The 22,144-nt window shown below is 52.5% G+C and overlaps 12 non-coding genes and 1 pseudogene across 12 annotated transcripts; all 13 read right to left on the reverse strand.

The window, feature by feature from the left end:
• Positions 1 to 242: 242 nt before the first annotated feature.
• On the reverse strand, positions 243 to 408 carry LOC149453746 (U1 spliceosomal RNA). Its single transcript, XR_016314615.1, has one exon. It is a non-coding gene; the product is annotated as a U1 spliceosomal RNA (small nuclear RNA).
• Positions 409 to 921: 513 nt separating this feature from the next.
• LOC149453747 (U1 spliceosomal RNA) lies at positions 922 to 1,087 on the reverse strand. The gene has a single exon (XR_016314616.1). It is a non-coding gene; the product is annotated as a U1 spliceosomal RNA (small nuclear RNA).
• Positions 1,088 to 1,605: 518 nt separating this feature from the next.
• LOC149453748 (U1 spliceosomal RNA) lies at positions 1,606 to 1,769 on the reverse strand. The gene has a single exon (XR_016314564.1). It is a non-coding gene; the product is annotated as a U1 spliceosomal RNA (small nuclear RNA).
• Positions 1,770 to 2,290: 521 nt separating this feature from the next.
• LOC149453749 (U1 spliceosomal RNA) lies at positions 2,291 to 2,454 on the reverse strand. Its single transcript, XR_016314617.1, has one exon. It is a non-coding gene; the product is annotated as a U1 spliceosomal RNA (small nuclear RNA).
• Positions 2,455 to 8,015: 5,561 nt separating this feature from the next.
• Positions 8,016 to 8,147, reverse strand: LOC149453750 (U2 spliceosomal RNA; annotated as a pseudogene).
• Positions 8,148 to 8,493: 346 nt separating this feature from the next.
• LOC149453751 (U1 spliceosomal RNA) lies at positions 8,494 to 8,657 on the reverse strand. The gene has a single exon (XR_016314439.1). It is a non-coding gene; the product is annotated as a U1 spliceosomal RNA (small nuclear RNA).
• Positions 8,658 to 9,178: 521 nt separating this feature from the next.
• LOC149453752 (U1 spliceosomal RNA) lies at positions 9,179 to 9,342 on the reverse strand. Its single transcript, XR_016314440.1, has one exon. It is a non-coding gene; the product is annotated as a U1 spliceosomal RNA (small nuclear RNA).
• A 518-nt stretch (positions 9,343 to 9,860) lies between these two features.
• LOC149453753 (U1 spliceosomal RNA) lies at positions 9,861 to 10,022 on the reverse strand. Its single transcript, XR_016314614.1, has one exon. It is a non-coding gene; the product is annotated as a U1 spliceosomal RNA (small nuclear RNA).
• A 9,032-nt stretch (positions 10,023 to 19,054) lies between these two features.
• LOC149453754 (U1 spliceosomal RNA) lies at positions 19,055 to 19,218 on the reverse strand. The gene has a single exon (XR_016314441.1). It is a non-coding gene; the product is annotated as a U1 spliceosomal RNA (small nuclear RNA).
• Positions 19,219 to 19,738: 520 nt separating this feature from the next.
• Positions 19,739 to 19,902, reverse strand: LOC149453755 (U1 spliceosomal RNA). The gene has a single exon (XR_016314442.1). It is a non-coding gene; the product is annotated as a U1 spliceosomal RNA (small nuclear RNA).
• Positions 19,903 to 20,422: 520 nt separating this feature from the next.
• LOC149453756 (U1 spliceosomal RNA) lies at positions 20,423 to 20,586 on the reverse strand. Its single transcript, XR_016314444.1, has one exon. It is a non-coding gene; the product is annotated as a U1 spliceosomal RNA (small nuclear RNA).
• A 520-nt stretch (positions 20,587 to 21,106) lies between these two features.
• LOC149453757 (U1 spliceosomal RNA) lies at positions 21,107 to 21,270 on the reverse strand. The gene has a single exon (XR_016314563.1). It is a non-coding gene; the product is annotated as a U1 spliceosomal RNA (small nuclear RNA).
• Positions 21,271 to 21,783: 513 nt separating this feature from the next.
• Positions 21,784 to 21,947, reverse strand: LOC149453758 (U1 spliceosomal RNA). Its single transcript, XR_016314546.1, has one exon. It is a non-coding gene; the product is annotated as a U1 spliceosomal RNA (small nuclear RNA).
• Between the last annotated feature and the right edge of the window lie 197 nt (positions 21,948 to 22,144).

A 22,144-nucleotide genomic window follows, 5' to 3' on the forward strand; every position in this document is an offset into this window, starting at 1 on the left:
CTTCCTGCCACGAAAGGAAGCATAGGAATATGGCGCAGCGGGAGGGGGCTGTTCCTACAGAGTTGGCGATTGTCCTGTAGCAGAAATGGGGAGTGAAGTCATGCACGGAAGAAGCCATTTGGCAAGGGATGCAATGCAGGTGCAAAGAGGCTAGAGAGAAGGGAGCAGGAGCTGAAAGAGCAGCCCACCCGGTGTGTCGTCAGACAAAGCTTTTAGCTGAACTATCATTGACCAGAAAGAATCAGGGGAGAGCGCGAACGCAGTCCCCCACTACCACAAATTATGCAGTCGAGTTTCCCGCATTTGGGGAAATCGCAGGGGTCAGCACAGCCGGAGTGCAATGGTTGAGCCTCGCCCTGGGAGAACCACCTTCGTGATCATGGTATACTTACCCTGCCAGGTAAGTATGAGTTGGAAGGGACCGGCTAGTGCTCCCCGGTTGGGGCCACGCTTTGTCCACGTTAGGGGAGCTTTCTGGGTATCTGTCAGAGCTAGGCCACAGAGCAATGCACATCTGTGTAAAGAGTGGAGCAGGAGTGTTGTAGTTTTTTTTTTTTTTCTTCTCTTCTTCTCCCCCCCAATGTCTGGAGAGACGCAAAGGAGTTGCGAAATAGTCCCAGTGTAAACTGCGTCAGCGCATGTATTTGCATAGGAGGCGGCCCTTAAGCATCCAGCAGCAGCGCAAGCTTCCTGCCACGAAAGGAAGCATAGGAATATGGCGCAGCGGGAGGGGGCTGTTCCTACAGAGTTGGCGATTGTCCTGTAGCAGAAATGGGGAGTGAAGTCATGCACGGAAGAAGCCATTTGGCAAGGGATGCAATGCAGGTGCAAAGAGGCTAGAGAGAAGGAGCTGAAAGAGCAGCCCACCCGGTGTGCCGTCAGACAAAGCTTTTAGCTGAACTATCATTGACCAGAAAGAATCAGGGGAGAGCGCGAACGCAGTCCCCCACTACCACAAATTATGCAGTCGAGTTTCCCGCATTTGGGGAAATCGCAGGGGTCAGCACAGCCGGAGTGTAATGGTTGAGCCTCGCCCTGGGAGAACCACCTTCGTGATCATGGTATACTTACCCTGCCAGGTAAGTATGAGTTGGAAGGGACCGGCTAGTGCTCCCCGGTTGGGGCCACGCTTTGTCCACGTTATGGGAGCTTTCTGGGTATCTGTCAGAGCTAGGCCACAGAGCAATGCACATCTGTGTAAAGAGTGGAGCAGGAGTGTTGTAGTTTTTTTTTTTTCTTCTCTTCTTCTCCCCCCCAATGTCTGGAGAGACGCAAAGGAGTTGCGAAATAGTCCCAGTGTAAACTGCGTCAGCGCCTGTATTTGCATAGGAGGCGGCCCTTAAGCATCCAGCAGCAGCGCAAGCTTCCTGCCACGAAAGGAAGCATAGGAATATGGCGCAGCGGGAGGGGGCTGTTCCTACAGAGTTGGCGATTGTCCTGTAGCAGAAATGGGGAGTGAAGTCATGCACGGAAGAAGCCATTTGGCAAGGGATGCAATGCAGGTGCAAAGAGACTAGAGAGAAGGGAGCAGGAGCTGAAAGAGCAGCCCACCCGGTGTGTCGTCAGACAAAGCTTTTAGCTGAACTATCATTGACCAGAAAGAATCAGGGAAGAGCGCGAACGCAGTCCCCCACTACCACAAATTATGCAGTTGAGTTTCCCGCATTTGGGGAAATCACAGGGGTCAGCACAGCCGGAGTGCAATGGTTGAGCCTCGCCCTGGGAGAACCACCTTCGTGATCATGGTATCTCCCCTGCCAGGTAAGTATGAGTTGGAAGAGACCGGCTAGTGCTCCCCGGTTGGGGCCACGCTTTGTCCACGTTATGGGAGCTTTCTGGGTATCTGTCAGAGCTAGGCCACAGAGCAATGCACATCTGTGTAAAGAGTGGAGCAGGAGTGTTGTAGTTTTTTTTTTTTTTTCTTCTCTTCTTCTCCCCCCCAATGTCTGGAGAGACGCAAAGGAGTTGCGAAATAGTCCCAGTGTAAACTGCGTCAGCGCCTGTATTTGCATAGGAGGCGGCCCTTAAGCATCCAGCAGCAGCGCAAGCTTCCTGCCACGAAAGGGAGCATAGGAATATGGCGCAGCGGGAGGGGGCTGTTCCTACAGAGTTGGCGATTGTCCTGTAGCAGAAATGGGGAGTGAAGTCATGCACGGAAGAAGCCATTTGGCAAGGGATGCAATGCAGGTGCAAAGAGACTAGAGAGAAGGGAGCAGGAGCTGAAAGAGCAGCCCACCCGGTGTGTCGTCAGACAAAGCTTTTAGCTGAACTATCATTGACCAGAAAGAATCAGGGGAGAGCGCGAACGCAGTCCCCCACTACCACAAATTATGCAATCGAGTTTCCCGCATTTGGGGAAATCGCAGGGGTCAGCACAGCCGGAGTGCAATGGTTGAGCCTCGCCCTGGGAGAACCACCTTTTTGATTGAAAAGATACTTTTATTGCAGAAGCATCAAAAACAACATGTTACGTGTAATCGGGGTACATCTCACCCTGTACTGCGACGCAGCGCACCACATAGCAATACAGTTCCAAACATACGATAAATACATTCAGGCAAATAAATACATTCGCTCAGCGGTATGATGCCTGACGTGATGTGCACAGAGGATGAATCCCCCGGATCACCACGTCATGCATGACGCCGCTTACCCCAAAAACTGTAGCATCCTAATACACTATACATTTCCTAGTCACTATGTCATGCACGAAAAACGATAACTGAAAAAGAAACACTATCAACAATAGACATCGGGTGTGTGGGGGGGGGGAAGGGGAGGGAAGGGGGAAACACAGGCCCGAAGCTTTATTGAAGGGACAAAGACACGCAAGGGGGAGTAGGGGGAAGGGGGAAATCTTCAGACGTCCTCTTCCTCCTTAAAGTCCAACAAGGAATAGTCTCTGAGCAGACTGAGGATCAGTCTGCGGCAGTCCTCAATGGACATCCTCTCCCGCTGGTGGATGAGGCGCTTTCTGGCGCACCATAAAGCGTCCTTAAAACAGCACAGCACCCGCCAGGCGCCGTCAATGTCCTCCAAAGAAAAAGTTCCACAGAATAGTCCATTCAACACCCCAAAGTGAGTGATGGCTGTCTGTGGCACAAAGTCCTTGAGTTCAGGTTCCAGGGCCCCCAACAGGGCCTGAGCAAATGAGCACTCCCAGAAAACGTGGTAGGACGTTTCCTCATGGATGATGCAGAAGGGGCAGTGTCTGTATCTGCTCAGGTTCCTGGCATGCATAAATGTCCTGAGAGGCAGTCCCCCCTGGATAGCCATCCATGCCAGGTCTTTGTGCCTGTTGGTGAGGATGTTGGAAGAAACATTCCTCCAGACCACCTTGCAGGTGTCTGAAGGCAGGCCTGGAACCGACTCCAAAATGTCGCTGGCTCGGATGAGCTTGTAGATCGTCTTTGGCTTCCACAAGTCCGGCTTGACTCCCTGCAGCCCTTGCTCCCTGATGAACTTGAAGGTATCCAAGTAGAACCAAGGAGTGTCCCAGTTGTAGGGGATGGAACTATCCCAAGTGTCCCACCCCAGGGACCTCCAGAGAGGCAACAGGAAGAAGCGAGACATTGCGTTCCCGCCAGAGTCCGTAGTCCGTCTTGGCAAAGTTCTGCGGACGCAGTTGCAAGCAAAGAACACCCTCAGCTGGGTGGCGATGTCGGGCACGCCCTTACCGCCCTTGAGGGGTTCCTTGAACATGACTGCCCGCTTCACTCTGTCCATCTTGGAGCCCCAGATGAAGTGAAACACCGCCCTGGTGATGGCCTTGCAGGTGTTGACCCGGGGGGGCCAGGCCTGGGCGAGGTACTGCAACACAGGGAGAATCTCGCTGCGGAGTACCAGTGTCTTCCCTTCGATGGTGAGGTCTCTGAGGCTCCAGAGTCCAAACTTTTGGCGCATCTTGGCCAGTCTCTCCTCCCAAGACTTCAGGGCTGCGCCCTCGGCACCAAACCAAACTCCCAAAATCTTCATGAAGTCTGTCTTGATGCCAAAGGGCATGGATGCAGAAGAAGGCAGGAACCACTTTCCGAAGAGCATGACTTCCGACTTCCCGCAGTTGACCTTTGCCCCCGAAGCTTGGCCGAAGTCCTCGCAGGTCTGGACGAGCAGGTCGATGGAGCGCTGGTTGGCACAGAACACCGTCACGTCGTCCATGTAGAGCGAGCACTTCACTTCCCGTCTGTCTGGTCCCGGTGCGGTGATTCCCTCGATCTCTGGATTCCGTCTGATGCATTCGGCGAAGAGCTCTATACAGCAAACAAAAAGCAGAGGTGAGAGAGGACAGCCTTGTCTGACCCCGGAGAGAACCGGGAAGGGGTCAGTCTTCCAGCCGTTCACCTGCACGGAACTACAGATGTCATTATACATGATGTCAACATATGAACAAAACATTTCCCCGAGACCAAACCTGCGCAGGGCTCTGCACATAAACCCATGGGAGACACGGTCAAAGGCCTTCTCCTGATCAAGACTGACCAGGGCCGCGTGCACACGGCGGTCCTTGATGTATTGGACCGTGTCCCGGACAAGCGCTAGGCTGTCCGCAATCCTGCGGCCAGGAATGCCACAAGTCTGATCCGGGTTGATGATCTGTCCGATGACAGCCTTCAGTCTGTTCGCCATGACCTTGGCGAGGATCTTGTAGTCCACGTTCAGAAGAGAGATGGGATGCCAATTTTTCAAGTCACATCTCTCCCCCTTACGCTTGTACAGGATCGTGATCATCCCCTCCCTCAACGAAGGAGGCATCTTGCCCTCCACCACCATCTCCTCGTACAGCTCGAGCAGGTCCGGGCCCACGAGATCCCACAGCGCTACATAGAGCTCCGCTGGGAGACCGTCGCAGCCCGGGGTCCTGCCTTGCCTAAAGGATTTAGCGGCAGAGTGCAGCTCCTCCAACGTCAAGGGGGCGTTGGTGGCCGACAAACCTGCAGGATCAATAGTGTTAGAGATACCTGACAAGAACCTGTCGGCCGCTTCCGAGTTTGTTTCTTTAGGGGAGTAGAGGTCGGAGTAGTAGTCGCTGACCACTTCCATCACGGCCTCCTTCCCCTTCTGGAGTGTTCCAGTCTTGTCACGCAGCTCCGACAGGGGTGTGTGTCCTGAGTGGAGTTTCCTGAAAAAGAAAGAGTTGCACTTCTCACCTTTCTCGAGATGCTCCACTTTGGCACGGAAGACAATGTGCCTGGATTCTTCCTCAAAGTGCTTTTTCAAGCACTTCTTGGTGTCCTCCAGGTCTTGCCTCACGTCCCAGCCACAGTGGTGAAGGTCCTGCAGGGACTGCAGCTGACGCTGCAGCCTCCTGAGTTCCTTCCTCCTGGCACACACTTGCTGGCGTCCCCTGGCCTGAAAGAAGCTGCGCAGCTTGACTTTCACGAACTCCCACCAGTCGCTGACCTTAGGAAAGAAAGACTTCTCCTCTCGCCAGGCACCGTAGATTTCCCTGAGCTCCGCTAGCAGTTCCTCATCGCCCAGCAGGGTGCAATTCAGCTTCCAGGAGCCTGGGCCCGGGGCAAAGCCCTCTCCCAGATCACCCTGAAAGTGAATGGCCCTGTGGTCAGAGAAAAAGCAGGGAACCATGGAGAACCCGCGGTGCCTGACTGCCCTGGAGGTGAGCACAAAGTCAATCCTGGAGCGCACAGATCCATCGGGGCGGCTCCATGAGTAGTTCACGGAACCGCGCCCCACGGATCCCACTGCGTCTCGCAGGGAGGCCTCTGCAATCATCTCCCGGAGCAGCTTCGAGGTGGCGTCGAGTTTTGCGTACATGCTGGAGCTGCGCCCATCCTCCTCTATCGGACAGTTAAAATCACCGCCGATTACTACTGTTCTCGTTGTGGCGAGTTGCGTCCGCAGGGTTTGGAAAAGTTCCAGCCGCGCGTTCTTCTCCGGGGGAGCGTACACGTTGATGAGCCTAACGGGCTCCCCCGCCCACGAACCATCTATGACCAGAAGGCGGCCACAGACGAGCTCATGGACGGAGTCAACAGTGAAACGTCTTCCCCTGATAAGAACCGCAACCCCTGCGGACTTGCAATCGCCACCCCCAGACCAGTAGGAGGGACCATGGGTCCACTGGGAGGACAAATGAGTGTACCTCCTCAGAGGGGGAAGTGCGCACTCCTGAAGCATGTACACATCACTCTGCTGTGTGGAAAGAAAGGTCAGCACAGTCTGCCTCCTAGACACGTCCTTTATGCTCCTCACATTAATGGAAAAGATAGATATCTCAGCCATCCTGGGAAAGAGATGAAGGGGTTAGTCGGCAGGGGCTGTGCTTACCTCCCCTGGGGAGGGGGGGCGACCTCTGTGACCTCTGCAGCCTGACAGGTGTCCTGGCCCAGACCAATCTGATTAAGGACCTCGTTGAGGACCTCATTGAAGTCGGTGGAGAGATCTGGTTCCGACTGGGTCAGAGCCATCTCTTCCTCCACCTCTTCTTCCTCCAGCGTGTCGAGGTCCTCCCCCACGGGGTCGGGGCCTGCGGCATTCTGGAGGACGGCAGGCCGCTTGGTGGCAGAGGAGGTGTCCTCCGCCGCCGGGCTGGCCTGCTCCTTCTTCCGCTTCCTGTACCCCGCCGCAGAGTTGCTGACAGGGGTGACAGGGGGAAGGGGCGGGAAGTCCTCCTGGGAGGACAGGTCCGGGGGGGGTGGGACCGGGGCAGGGGGGCAAGGGGGGGTAGGGGCAGGGGGACCAGGGGCCGAGGGGCCGGGGGCCTGGACAGAGGGACCAGGGGCAGGGGGACCAGGGGGACCAGGGGCAGGGGGACCAGGGGCAGGGGCAGGGGGACCAGGGGCGGGGGGACTAGGGGCAGGGGGACCAGGGGCAGGGGTACCTGGGGCCTGGGGGGGGTTCCTCTTACCCGGGTCCTTTGGAGGCTTTTGTGGAGCTGGTTTGGTGGCCGGGCCCTTGCTCAGGGCCCCGGCGTACGTCCTGCTTCTTTCTGGGCAGTCTCTGTAGACGTGCTCGGACCGTCCACAGAGGTTGCAGGTTCTGGACCTTGGGCAATCCTTGGTCTCGTGACCTGCAGACCTACAGAACCTACAAGAAAGCACACTGCATTCCTTACCCTCGTGCCCCGGCTGGCCGCACTTGCGGCATGACTGGGGTAGGTCTGGGTAGTGTAGGAGTCCTGATGACGATCCCAGGGAGAAGCATTGTTGCAGGTGTTGGAGATCTCCAGCGGGACGATCTCTTAGTAGCCTGCAAAACACAGCCCACTTACCAGTCCAGAAGCTGTTGGTGTCTAGTATCCGGACTGGGTCCTTCAACACGACACAAAACCTTTGGAGGTAGGTGGCTATGTCTCTGCCGGGGACGTGAGGGTTCCTCATGGACACCGTGATCCTTCTTTCGTCCCTTTGAATGGGAGAGTTCGCAGCGAACTTTCGGAAGAGGGAGTCGGGTCCAGCGGTCTTCACTGCCTCCCAGTACCTTCTGCACACCTGTAGGGAGACAAATGTGACAAGGAACAAACCTTTCATGAATGACTGCACCGACAGGGTCTCTGCTTTGCTAAATCCTTGTTCAAGGATCATTTTCTTGCCAAAGACTTCCGGGGTCATCTCCGGGATTCTGCCGTCCACCTCTTTCAGCCGCAGCACGACTGTCTGCTTCATCCAGGGCTCCAAGGGAGGGAGACCGTCTGCAGGGCCGGAGCGGTCTGGAGTGGAGGTGGAGGCGGAGGGGGCTTCTCCCGGGGTCTTGGCGGTGGTGGCGTTCTGTGGCTTCTTCACGGTCTGTTTCTTCCCCATCTTGGCACAGAGGAGTTCTCAGGAGGGCTTCCCAGAGATCTTGGTCGGGTTCCTTCTCCTTCTTCTTCCTCGGCGGCTTCACTCTCGCTTGCTTAGCCTTTGAAAAGGCTATTGAGCGTCTACTGCCCGGAGGTAGTAACGCAGAGTGAACAAGGGGGGGGAAGATCACAAACTCGTTCTGTGTGGGGGCTAAGCCTCAAACCCAATAGCAGCAAGTAGGTGAAGCCGAATTTAATCGACGATCCTACAAGGCCGAGAAGAGGGTACCCCACACAGACCAAAAGCTTGGATAGATTCAAGTGTTTCTCAACGTCCTAGCTGGAATCCGGGACACCCCTAAAGGCAAGGTCGATACTACACTTGATCTTAGCCAAAAGGCCGAGAAGCGATGTCTGGAGAGACGCAAAGGAGTTGCGAAATAGTCCCAGTGTAAACTGCGTCAGCGCCTGTATTTGCATAGGAGGCGGCCCTTAAGCATCCAGCAGCAGCGCAAGCTTCCTGCCACGAAAGGGAGCATAGGAATATGGCGCAGCGGGAGGGGGCTGTTCCTACAGAGTTGGCGATTGTCCTGTAGCAGAAATGGGGAGTGAAGTCATGCACGGAAGAAGCCATTTGGCAAGGGATGCAATGCAGGTGCAAAGAGGCTAGAGAGAAGGGAGCAGGAGCTGAAAGAGCAGCCCACCCGGTGTGTCGTCAGACAAAGCTTTTAGCTGAACTATCATTGACCAGAAAGAATCAGGGGAGAGCGCGAACGCAGTCCCCCACTACCACAAATTATGCAGTCGAGTTTCCCGCATTTGGGGAAATCGCAGGGGTCAGCACAGCCGGAGTGCAATGGTTGAGCCTCGCCCTGGGAGAACCACCTTCGTGATCATGGTATCTCCCCTGCCAGGTAAGTATGAGTTGGAAGGGACCGGCTAGTGCTCCCCGGTTGGGGCCGCGCTTTGTCCACGTTATGGGAGCTTTCTGGGTATCTGTCAGAGCTAGGCCACAGAGCAATGCACATCTGTGTAAAGAGTGGAGCAGGAGTGTTGTAGTTTTTTTTTTTTTTTCTTCTCTTCTTCTCCCCCCCAATGTCTGGAGAGACGCAAAGGAGTTGCGAAATAGTCCCAGTGTAAACTGCGTCAGCGCCTGTATTTGCATAGGAGGCGGCCCTTAAGCATCCAGCAGCAGCGCAAGCTTCCTGCCACGAAAGGAAGCATAGGAATATGGCGCAGCGGGAGGGGGCTGTTCCTACAGAGTTGGCGATTGTCCTGTAGCAGAAATGGGGAGTGAAGTCATGCACGGAAGAAGCCATTTGGCAAGGGATGCAATGCAGGTGCAAAGAGGCTAGAGAGAAGGGAGCAGGAGCTGAAAGAGCAGCCCACCCGGTGTGTCGTCAGACAAAGCTTTTAGCTGAACTATCATTGACCAGAAACAATCAGGGGAGAGCGCGAACGCAGTCCCCCACTACCACAAATTATGCAGTCGAGTTTCCCGCATTTGGGGAAATCGCAGGGGTCAGCACAGCCGGAGTGCAATGGTTGAGCCTCGCCCTGGGAGAACCACCTTCGTGATCATGGTATCTCCCCTGCCAGGTAAGTATGAGTTGGAAGGGACCGGCTAGTGCTCCCCGGTTGGGGCCACGCTTTGTCCACGTTATGGGAGCTTTCTGGGTATCTGTCAGAGCTAGGCCACAGAGCAATGCACATCTGTGTAAAGAGTGGAGCAGGAGTGTTGTAGTTTTTTTTTTTTCTTCTCTTCTTCTCCCCCCCAATGTCTGGAGAGACGCAAAGGAGTTGCGAAATAGTCCCAGTGTAAACTGCGTCAGCGCCTGTATTTGCATAGGAGGCGGCCCTTAAGCATCCAGCAGCAGCGCAAGCTTCCTGCCACGAAAGGGAGCATAGGAATATGGCGCAGCGGGAGGGGGCTGTTCCTACAGAGTTGGCGATTGTCCTGTAGCAGAAATGGGGAGTGAAGTCATGCACGGAAGAAGCCATTTGGCAAGGGATGCAATGCAGGTGCAAAGAGGCTAGAGAGAAGGGAGCAGGAGCTGAAAGAGCAGCCCACCCGGTGTGTCGTCAGACAAAGCTTTTAGCTGAACTATCATTGACCAGAAAGAATCAGGGGAGAGCGCGAACGCAGTCCCCCACTACCACAAATTATGCAGTCGAGTTTCCCGCATTTGGGGAAATCGCAGGGGTCAGCACAGCCGGAGTGCAATGGTTGAGCCTCGCCCTGGGAGAACCACCTTCGTGATCATGGTATCTCCCGCCAGGTAAGTATGAGTTGGAAGGGACCGGCTAGTGCTCCCCGGTTGGGGCCGCGCTTTGTCCACGTTATGGGAGCTTTCTGGGTATCTGTCAGAGCTAGGCCACAGAGCAATGCACATCTGTGTAAAGAGTGGAGCAGGAGTGTTGTAGTTTTTTTTTTTTTTCTTCTCTTCTTCTCCCCCCCAATGTCTGGAGAGACGCAAAGGAGTTGCGAAATAGTCCCAGTGTAAACTGCGTCAGCGCATGTATTTGCATAGGAGGCGGCCCTTAAGCATCCATCAGCAGCGCAAGCTTCCTGCCACGAAAGGAAGCATAGGAATATGGCGCAGCGGGAGGGGGCTGTTTTGCTTTGCCTGCATCATATGCCCTATAAATGATACTGTTAGTTCCTCAATAAAACAGAATTTTAGGAAGTTGGCAAACTGCGAAGTGTCAGTGTCTTACTTCCACGTGCACGTATTCTCATATTAATTTGGCTCACTGGTAGATCACGGTAAATGGTCTGTAAGTGACCGAGTCCAAGACATTTGGCGCCCAACGTGGGGCCCGGGTTCTGAACACGGGATCAGCCCGACCCAGAGTGGATGAGGGGGACCGTGTGGAGCATTCCAGACGCGGAGACTGATCACCTCCAAAAGCGGTAAGTGAATTTTTATGTCTAATAATTCCTTACCTGCGTAGTCTGGAATTGCCCAGCGGGACTACTCACCCGTCTGGCTGTCCGTTGATCAGCAAAGTGACAGGTATACTTGCCCGGGGCTCCTTTGAACCCACCTGTCAGTGTAACGTCATCTACCAGTGTGATATGTCTTGTCTTTTGTGTTGTCTGTGTGTACCAGTGTGATTGGTTGGGTTGTTGTTGATGCGCCTGTGAGGGAGGGGAGAATTACGGCAAAATATTCCTCGTCAGGAGTGGACAGGATACACTCTGATTTGAGAGAGGGTGCCGGGCACTCGCAGTCGTGGTGATGGTGACTGTCGAGGGGAAACTCGTAGTCGCAGTAATGGCGACACGGGGGAAAAAACCACAGCCAGGGATTGGCTTGTGGGGGAAAAAGAAAACTAAAAAAAAAAAAAAAAAAACATTTTACTCCTGACAGGCGTGTCTGAAATACTATGTCATGATCACACTGTGTATGTGGATTAATGTTTGGTGTACACCACGAAAGAGTGGGGATTCGTGAAAGTACTACAAGTAGTGGTACGGTGACAATCGTAGATCCTGATATATTGGTTTACAGGGTTAATGTACATTATTCTCAGTGTAGCTGAAAAATAGGGAAGTTACTGGAGGAGAAGAAGGGGGGGGGCAAAGTGCTGCGCGGGTTCCACTGTCTCACGGCACAGCACTTTCAGAACAGAGTGACGGCTTTGGGGACCACCTTAGGGTCCCCGGGAGGGAAGTAAAACAAAATGGGACAGAAACTTATAAAGCCAGAGAACAGTTCGTTTGCTTGTGAACTGGTGGAGGAGAGAGAGGGACCAGAGTATGTAAAAAAGTTAAAACAGTTAAACAAGCTGGGTGGAACATGTAAGAACGGTGGGAGGTTGCAGGCGGAGGACTGGAGAAAGCTGTGTAAAGAGAAGAAAGGGCTTCTACTGAAATATAACATGTTAAAGACAGCAGAAACTTGGTTTAATGTGGCCCGCACCCTACATCAGGAGGGGTGGGTGGAGCAAAAACTGGATCAGGACAGGGGAGTTGTATATGTATATTACAGGAAAGGAGATGCGCCCAGCAAGGCGCCGCCCCCCTATGATGATGGCCCGTCCTGGAGGTGCGAGGCATGTGGAAATACAGGAAGGCCCCACCCCGAGAGTCCAGATTTTTGCATACCGTGTAGTCAGAACCTCCGGATATGTAAGGGGTGTTCAGTTAAGAATCCGGGGTGGGAGGAGATTTGCAAGGGATGTGACCGGAAGCTGACTATGCAACATCCAATGCTTCCAACTCAGTCACCTCCATTTCCGCCTCCGGCCCCGCCCCTTCCGCTTCCGCCCTCTTCAAAGATGGCGGCGCCCAGTGAGGCCACCGGAAGCCATGTTGACTCTGGGCTTAGTACACCGATACACCATACACACCTTGTGCCCAGTGCTTACTGTCTCTGGCTCCCAACCACCTTCGGCCCTCCACACACCCCTGATGCCTGTAGTACCACCACCACCAAAACAAACAGAGGCTTCAGACCAAGTTGAACTGAAGACACCCACAGAATGGCAGGGCTGGAATTTTACAGATGTGGTAACCCCTACCTCTCTGCCAGACAGAAGAGGATGGGCTCAAGAAAAGACAGTGGCTGCGGCAGTCCGCCAGGGTACCCGAGAGGATGATGCTGTTTCCATTCGTTCCCAACAGAATGATCCGTTCTCAGAAGGCCATGGTCCAGAAAGCAAACCACTCGTTCAACTTCCCCCAACCACACAACCCCAACGTCAAAAATTATCTATGTATGAGTCTGGAATGGAAGCAGACTCAGCACCTCATCCCTTTTCTTCCACTTACCACAATCCTGTCTATCGCCCCCAAGGATCTGAAGGAGACCATCCCCGCCCGGTGCCCAACCTACCTGATGCTCCTATCATGTATGTGGCCTTCACTCCATCCCAAGCCTCCGCACTAGTCACAACTCTCCCGGACCCGGAGAAACACCCGATGCCTTTTTACCGGCGCATAGCCCAGATCCACAAGACCTATTCCACAGCCTGGAGGGATTTGGTCAGTCTGTGTGAGATCAAGGCTGGGGATGCATATTGGCCTATAATGGAAAAGGATCTCACCAGAGTAAAGCCAAATGAGGACACCACTTATGCCTCGGGAATTTCTTTCTGTGACCAGTTGCAGCAGTGGGCCAGAGAGAGACTGGCGGACCAGGCAACCACATTGCAGGACATTACCCAAGACAAGACTGAGTCGGTGGAAAAGTTCCATACCAGACTAACACAGGTGTTTACAGACCTGGGATTCAGTGTCCATAACAAGGTACATACTCAAATGCTGGCCTCTGCATTTGTATCAGGACTAAAGGAGTCTGTTCGCAAGGGTTTGATCACTGCCCGTCCAGAGTACCGTACCCTCCACCTGGATATACTGCTATTGGTGGCAAAAGGTCTAGAGACCGCCCAGGTGGCCCGGAAGCCGGCACCACTCATGTTGTCGGCTGGAGAGCAGGTCTCCAGAAGAAACCCACTTATCTGCTTCAACTGTGGAAAACCAGGACATTTCAGAAGGGAATGCAGAGCTCCCAGACGTTCACGACGACCCAATGACTACAACTCAGGGTGGGAAGAGTCTGCAATGCCACCACCTCCACCGCTTCCAGGACCCCCACGCACAGGTCCTACCCAAGAACATCTAAACCTTCTCCAATAGGACAGGGGCAAACCTGTGTCCACTCCCCTTATGACAGTTTCTTCTCACGGATATTGTGCTAGTGGGCCCCTAGCAAAGGTCACTGTCCCCATCGAGGGACATCCTACACAATTCTTAGTGGACACAGGTGCAGCCAGAAGCGTTTTGCGGAGAGAAGATTTACCCAATGAAACATACCTCTCAAACATTGATGTTTCCTGCGTTGGAGTAGACGGCTGCCCACAACGCAGTTGGCTTACAAAACCTCTACATATCGGCACCTTACCCAATCTTCTGTCTCGTTTTGTGGTGTCAAATACTTGCCCGTTGAATCTGCTGGGAGCTGATGTCTTGTCCAGGTTGCAAGCAACTATATCCTACCAACCAGATGGCACCATTCAGCTCTCCACCCCCTTGGGAGAGGAAGACACCTCGGCTCTATGTTCATTACCACTGATGATGTCTCTACAGGAGGTTTCAGGCCACCCCTTGCCAGACCATGTAGAACAGGCCTTACAGGAGCTGCCACTCACTCTTTGGTCCACCGGCCCTGAGGATATTGGCCATCTGAAAGTTGCTCCAGTGTTAGTCCAGCTTAAGCCTGGAGCACCATTGCCACGGAAGCCTCAATATCCTCTGAAGCAAGCCCAGATGGACGCCATCTCCAAACAAGTCAATATACTTCTGGAAAATGGGGCATTAATTCCCTGTGTGTCCCCATGCAATACACCCCTTTTCCCAGTGAAGAAAAGAACTCCAAAAGGTGAGCCCACCAAATATCGCATGGTTCAAGATCTGAGAGCAGTCAATGAGGCAACTATTTTGGAAACCCCCATTGTACCAAACCCCCACACCCTGCTTGCAGGGGTACCTCCCACAGCCCAAGTGTACACAGTTATTGACTTTGCAAATGCCTTCTTCAGTGTTCCGCTGGACCCCTCTCTTCGCCTTTACCCATGCTGGCCGACAGTATACCTGGAGAGGTATGCCCCAAGGGGCCCAAGATTCGCCAAGCCAGTTTACAAAGGCCATGACAACTATCCTCAGCACCTGGCTACAGTCACACCCGGAAGTCATAGTGCTCCAATATGTGGATGACTTGCTCCTATGTGCCACCAACCATTCTGAAGGAAAAATCGCCTCTCTGAGCCTCCTCCACCACTTGGCTGAACAGGGCTGCAAGGTTTCTAAGGACAAGTTACAGTGGTGCCAAACTTCTGTCATTTTCTTGGGACATTGCATTTCCCAAGCCACTCGTCACCTCACACCGGATAGAGTACGGGCTATCCAGAATGTCCCAATACCTCAGGGACCAAAAACCCTGCATGCTTTTCTAGGGTTGGTTTCCTATTGTCGTTCCTGGATCCCAGAAGCTTCCGTCTTGATGCAGTCCCTTTATGATGCCCTGAAATCTGAACCCTTTTCCCTGACAGAAGAAGCTGTACTTGATTTCCATCGCCTGAAAAAAGCCATCTCCACTGCACCTGCATTAGGTCTACCAGATTATGATGAGCCCTTCAAGCTTTTTGTGGCTGAGAGACAGGGTCATGCAACAGGAGTTCTGGCACAACGCCATGGGGGTCGCCTCCGGCCTCTGGGTTATTACTCCTGCAGGCTAGACCCGGTTGCACGAGGTGGTCCCTCCTGTCTGAGGGCTGTTTTTGCTGCTCATCTTCTTCTGGATAAAACGGCAGATTTGGTCTTAGGACATCCACTCACACTTCTGGCCCCCCATGACATTACCGCAATACTGAACCAAACCCAACCAAAACATCTATCTGCCGCCAGGCATCTGCGACTGCAAGGCTCCCTTCTTTTACCTGATCATGTCACCCTGGTCAGATGCACCCAGATAAACCCTGCAACTCTTCTCCCTCTTCCAGGGGGGGGTAGACGAAGCAGAAGAAGACACCAAAGACGTGGCACCAGAGGATGTGGTACATGACTGTTTGGAACTTATGCAGGCAGAAACTACACACCTACCAACAGTCCATGATACGCCCCTATCAAATCCTGACTTAATACTTTTTGTGGATGGATCCCGCTTTGCAGATAATGCTGGCACCTACCACACTGGATATGCTGTGACTACCGACACAATGGTACTGCAAGCTAGACCTCTTCCACCTTTTATGTCTGCACAAGAGGCTGAACTAAGGGCCCTCACCAAAGCCTGTGAATTAACAAAAGGAAAGACAGCTAACATTTACACGGACTCCAGATATGCACTGGGGGTTGCACTTGATTTTGGCCTAATCTGGAAAATGAGGGGCTTTCTCACGGCAGCTGGGACTCCTGTAAAGCATGGAAAGGCGATCAACCACCTTATGGAAGCACTTTTACTACCAGCCCAAGTGGCCATACTGAAGGTGAAGGCCCACGGTAAATTGACCACTATGGAAGCAAAAGGAAATCATCTGGCAGACATGGCTGCTAAGCAAGCTGCGGTCAGGGAGCAGGAAGAGGATGAAAAGATGTGCAGTGAGGTGATGCCTGTGCTAATTCATCAGCCCAAGGACAACCAACTCCAGGAAGCCCAGGATAATGCTTCAGAAGAAGAAAGGAAGGAATGGATGCAGAAAGGAGCAGTTGAGGACAAAGGATTGTGGGTGGTGGGGAAGAAGGTTTTGCTTCCCAGATCCTTATATCCGGCAACAGTGCAGTGGGCACATGGAGCGTCACACCTGTCCAAGATGCTAATGAACTCTTTGATCAGTAAATACTATGTGGCACCCGGAATTACGGCTTACACAGACAGATTCTGTAAGTCTTGTGTTGTATGTGCCAAGTGCAATCCTGGAAGACCTGAGAAACCTCCAAGCAAGCATCTGGCCAGGGCACTATATCCATTTCAGAGGATCCAGATAGATCATATCCAGATGCCAAAAAGTGGACGATTTGAATATGCCCTAGTGGTGGTGGATATGTTCTCAGGATGGCCAGAGGCATTCGCAGTAACCAACCAGACGGCAAGAACCACTGCCAAGAAGCTGCTCACGGAGATAGTCTGCAGATACGGAGTGCCCGAGGTGGTTGAAAGTGATCAGGGACCGGCTTTTACTGCCAATGTTACAAAAGAGATCTGGTCGGCTCTGGGGGTCACACTTGCGTTTCACACACCCTATCATCCCCAGAGTAGTGGGAAGGTAGAGCGCCTAAATGGGGTCCTGAAGTCAAGAATGTTAAAAATGGCCCAAGAGGTAGGCATGGGATGGCCGGACAGCTTGCCTATTGCTCTTTTCAGCGTTAGATACACACCAAGGGGGAGTCATGGGTTGTCTCCCTATGAGATTTTGTTTGGGTCCGCCCCTAGACTGGGTACCTACTATCCTCAGCAATACAGTTGCAGTTTGACTCATTGACAAAGTATGTGATATCTTTGACACGTGTGTTGACTAATATCCATGTGCAAGTATTCTCCTCCATTCCAGATCCTGAGGCGGACATAGGAACACACACTTTACAACCTGGAGACTGGGTCTTGGTCAAAAAGTTTCTGCGAAAACATACATTGGAACCCAGATATGACGGTCCTTTCCAGGTGCTCCTGTTGACTGCCACTTCAGTGAAGTTGGAGGGAAAGTCCACCTGGATACACGCCTCACATTGCAAGAAGGTTCCAGCTCCAGAGGACGAGGCCCTGTCCGTGTCACCCACACCACAATGATTGTGTTGCATATCCTTTTTTGGTGGAAATGGGAGGGGGCCAACAGGTGGCCATCACTCACAAGGGTGACTCCACCCAGTTTTGGTATAACTCATCCAACACACAAGTAGCAACATTTTTCTTCAATCATAGCCTGTGCAAGAACACACCTGTCCCCATTGCCTCCACAATATATATATATATGTGTTACAGATAATTATTGGGGAGCAGATTGTGGCTACTGGGGATCAGTGGGATGGAACACGAGACCGGTTTGGGGGTATAAGCCACAAAGTGCAGTAGAGCGGAAAGACCGGTATGGAAAATCTCTAATTTCCCGAATGACACTCACTTACCACCCCTAAGGTAGATAGGTGATCCACAAAAATGAACAAGCAATTCACTGTAGCCATCCCCCTTACTCTGACCATAGAGAATCCGGGAGATCAGGGAACTTACCTTCTAGGGGTGTTATACCCCAGAGGTGGCACAATCCACCATTGTGAGTTCCAACTGAAAGATATATACCTTTCAAAAGAGTGGTTGGCCCCCCTTAATCATTCTCTCCCTTCTCCCAATCCCCACGCCTCCATGCCATAATGCCATTGCACATCTTCTCAGATCCATTACTTAAGGTGCCGCCCAACCCCCCCCCCATGCAACCAAGCACAAACGAAGTGCCCCACAAGGGAGTTTTGACCCCCATGTCTATATAGATGCGATAGGAGTCCCAAGGGGGGTACCCGATGAATTCAAGGCCAGAGACCAGGTGGCCGCGGGATTTGAATCCCTATTCCTCTTCATCACTGAGAACAAGAATGTAGATTGGATAAACTACATCTACTATAATCAACAACGGTTTGTAAACTACACACGAGATGCCTTAAAGGGGATAGCAGAGCAGTTGGAGGCTACTTCTAACATGGTCTTTCAAAATCGTATGACACTCGATATGTTATTAGCTGAAAAAGGGGGGGGCCTGTAAAATGATACCAAAGACCATGACCTGCTGTACGTATATCCCAGATAACACAGGCCCAAATGGGAAGGTGACACTGGCCATCAAGAGGTTGGAGGACCTGTCAAATGAGCTTAAGGAAAACTCAGGTATTACACATCCCTGGGATCAGTGGTTTGGATGGCTGAGTGGCTGGCAGAAAGCCCTCACCCACGCAGGGATGGTTATCCTGGGTATTATCATTCTAATGGCAATAGTCGCCTGCTGTGTGATCCCTTGCATTAAGAGGCTAATAGGGAAAGCTGTGAACGAGATCTCCCCTACATTCCTGAACTATAACAATGTTGAACTCCCCCGTGAAGAAAGGGAATCCTATACTCCCTTACAGACTATGGCCCCTGATCATCATATTTCAGGCTTATAAAAAAAAAAGGGGAATGCTACAAATTTCCCCCCCCCCTAACAGACAACTATAAGCAGGGAAAGACAGTGCCTGACTGTGGCCTTCTCAGGACGTATCGAGACTCTAGGGATGGATTAGCCACTCAGGGGCTCTATATGCGTCTTAAAAGAGTTCCAGAGGGAGGGCCACCAGGCAGTTAGGACATCAGAGGACATAGGGACAGTCAGGAATAAAATAGCCATTTTAAGGGGGGATTGTAGTGGATTGTGATAGACAGTCCACGTTTTATTAGATGATCAGTAAAATGACAATTTTATAGCCTTGCTACTGTCTGTTTCTTGCCCTTTAAATTCCTTACTCTCTTAAGTAAACAATCAGATATAGGTTGACAGAACAATGATGATAATTAAGATGGCGCCTTCATCCGGAGTCTCGCCCTTGGTGACTCATTAGGAGAAAAGTATCTTTTAATGTAAACAACCCCCATAAAAGGGAATGAGTCTCTTTGGGGACAATGATTGGAAGATATCAACACGGATGGACGAACACGCAGAAACCCAGTGGACTTTTCACCCAATCAATGTATATGCTTTGCCTGCATCATATGCCCTATAAATGATACTGTTAGTTCCTCAATAAAACAGAATTTTAGGAAGTTGGCAAACTGCGAAGTGTCAGTGTCTTACTTCCAGGGGAGAGCGCGAACGCAGTCCCCCACTACCACAAATTATGCAGTCGAGTTTCCCGCATTTGGGGAAATCGCAGGGGTCAGCACAGCCGGAGTGCAATGGTTGAGCCTCGCCCTGGGAGAACCACCTTCGTGATCATGGTATCTCCCCTGCCAGGTAAGTATGAGTTGGAAGGGACCGGCTAGTGCTCCCCGGTTGGGGCCGCGCTTTGTCCACGTTATGGGAGCTTTCTGGGTATCTGTCAGAGCTAGGCCACAGAGCAATGCACATCTGTGTAAAGAGTGGAGCAGGAGTGTTGTAGTTTTTTTTTTGTTTTTTTTTTTCTTCTCCCCCCCAATGTCTGGAGAGACGCAAAGGAGTTGCGAAATAGTCCCAGTGTAAACTGCGTCAGCGCCTGTATTTGCATAGGAGGCGGCCCTTAAGCATCCAGCAGCAGCGCAAGCTTCCTGCCACGAAAGGAAGCATAGGAATATGGCGCAGCGGGAGGGGGCTGTTCCTACAGAGTTGGCGATTGTCCTGTAGCAGAAATGGGGAGTGAAGTCATGCACGGAAGAAGCCATTTGGCAAGGGATGCAATGCAGGTGCAAAGAGACTAGAGAGAAGGGAGCAGGAGCTGAAAGAGCAGCCCACCCGGTGTGTCGTCAGACAAAGCTTTTAGCTGAACTATCATTGACCAGAAAGAATCAGGGGAGAGCGCGAACGCAGTCCCCCACTACCACAAATTATGCAGTCGAGTTTCCCGCATTTGGGGAAATCGCAGGGGTCAGCACAGCCGGAGTGCAATGGTTGAGCCTCGCCCTGGGAGAACCACCTTCGTGATCATGGTATCTCCCCTGCCAGGTAAGTATGAGTTGGAAGGGACCGGCTAGTGCTCCCCGGTTGGGGCCACGCTTTGTCCACGTTATGGGAGCTTTCTGGGTATCTGTCAGAGCTAGGCCACAGAGCAATGCACATCTGTGTAAAGAGTGGAGCAGGAGTGTTGTAGTTTTTTTTTTTTTTCTTCTCTTCTTCTCCCCCCCAATGTCTGGAGAGACGCAAAGGAGTTGCGAAATAGTCCCAGTGTAAACTGCGTCAGCGCATGTATTTGCATAGGAGGCGGCCCTTAAGCATCCAGCAGCAGCGCAAGCTTCCTGCCACGAAAGGAAGCATAGGAATATGGCGCAGCGGGAGGGGGCTGTTCCTACAGAGTTGGCGATTGTCCTGTAGCAGAAATGGGGAGTGAAGTCATGCACGGAAGAAGCCATTTGGCAAGGGATGCAATGCAGGTGCAAAGAGGCTAGAGAGAAGGGAGCAGGAGCTGAAAGAGCAGCCCACCCGGTGTGTCGTCAGACAAAGCTTTTAGCTGAACTATCATTGACCAGAAACAATCAGGGGAGAGCGCGAACGCAGTCCCCCACTACCACAAATTATGCAGTCGAGTTTCCCGCATTTGGGGAAATCGCAGGGGTCAGCACAGCCGGAGTGCAATGGTTGAGCCTCGCCCTGGGAGAACCACCTTCGTGATCATGGTATCTCCCCTGCCAGGTAAGTATGAGTTGGAAGGGACCGGCTAGTGCTCCCCGGTTGGGGCCACGCTTTGTCCACGTTATGGGAGCTTTCTGGGTATCTGTCAGAGCTAGGCCACAGAGCAATGCACATCTGTGTAAAGAGTGGAGCAGGAGTGTTGTAGTTTTTTTTTTTTTTCTTCTCTTCTTCTCCCCCCCAATGTCTGGAGAGACGCAAAGGAGTTGCGAAATAGTCCCAGTGTAAACTGCGTCAGCGCATGTATTTGCATAGGAGGCGGCCCTTAAGCATCCAGCAGCAGCGCAAGCTTCCTGCCACGAAAGGAAGCATAGGAATATGGCGCAGCGGGAGGGGGCTGTTCCTACAGAGTTGGCGATTGTCCTGTAGCAGAAATGGGGAGTGAAGTCATGCACGGAAGAAGCCATTTGGCAAGGGATGCAATGCAGGTGCAAAGAGGCTAGAGAGAAGGGAGCAGGAGCTGAAAGAGCAGCCCACCCGGTGTGTCGTCAGACAAAGCTTTTAGCTGAACTATCATTGACCAGAAAGAATCAGGGGAGAGCGCGAACGCAGTCCCCCACTACCACAAATTATGCAGTCGAGTTTCCCGCATTTGGGGAAATCGCAGGGGTCAGCACAGCCGGAGTGCAATGGTTGAGCCTCGCCCTGGGAGAACCACCTTCATGATCATGGTATATCCCCTGCCAGGTAAGTATGAGTTGGAAGGGACCGGCTAGTGCTCCCCGGTTGGGGCCACGCTTTGTCCACGTTATGGGAGCTTTCTGGGTATCTGTCAGAGCTAGGCCACAGAGCAATGCACATCTGTGTAAAGAGTGGAGCAGGAGTGTTGTAGTTTTTTTTTTTTTCTTCTCTTCTTCTCCCCCCCAATGTCTGGAGAGACGCAAAGGAGTTGCGAAATAGTCCCAGTGTAAACTGCGTCAGCGCATGTATTTGCATAGGAGGCGGCCCTTAAGCATCCAGCAGCAGCGCAAGCTTCCTGCCACGAAAGGAAGCATAGGAATATGGCGCAGCGGGAGGGGGCTGTTCCTACAGAGTTGGCGATTGTCCTGTAGCAGAAATGGGGAGTGAAGTCATGCACGGAAGAAGCCATTTGGCAAGGGATGCAATGCAGGTGCAAAGAGGCTAGAGAGAAGGGAGCTGAAAGAGCAGCCCACCCGGTGTGTCGTCAGACAAAGCTTTTAGCTGAACTATCATTGACCAGAAAGAATCAAGGGAGAGCGCGAACGCAGTCCCCCACTACCACAAATTATGCAGTCGAGTTTCCCGCATTTGGGGAAATCGCAGGGGTCAGCACAGCCGGAGTGCAATGGTTGAGCCTCGCCCTGGGAGAACCACCTTCGTGATCATGGTATCTCCCCTGCCAGGTAAGTATGAGTTGGAAGGGACCGGCTAGTGCTCCCCGGTTGGGGCCGCGCTTTGTCCACGTTATGGGAGCTTTCTGGGTATCTGTCAGAGCTAGGCCACAGAGCAATGCACATCTGTGTAAAGAGTGGAGCAGGAGTGTTGTAGTTTTTTTTTTTTTTCTTCTCTTCTTCTCCCCCCCAATGTCTGGAGAGACGCAAAGGAGTT

Source organism: Staurois parvus, unplaced genomic scaffold, assembly GCF_062004578.1.
Source record: "Staurois parvus isolate SC_StPar_1 unplaced genomic scaffold, SC_StPar_1.0 ptg000445l, whole genome shotgun sequence".
Taxonomy (NCBI): Eukaryota; Metazoa; Chordata; class Amphibia; order Anura; family Ranidae; genus Staurois; species Staurois parvus.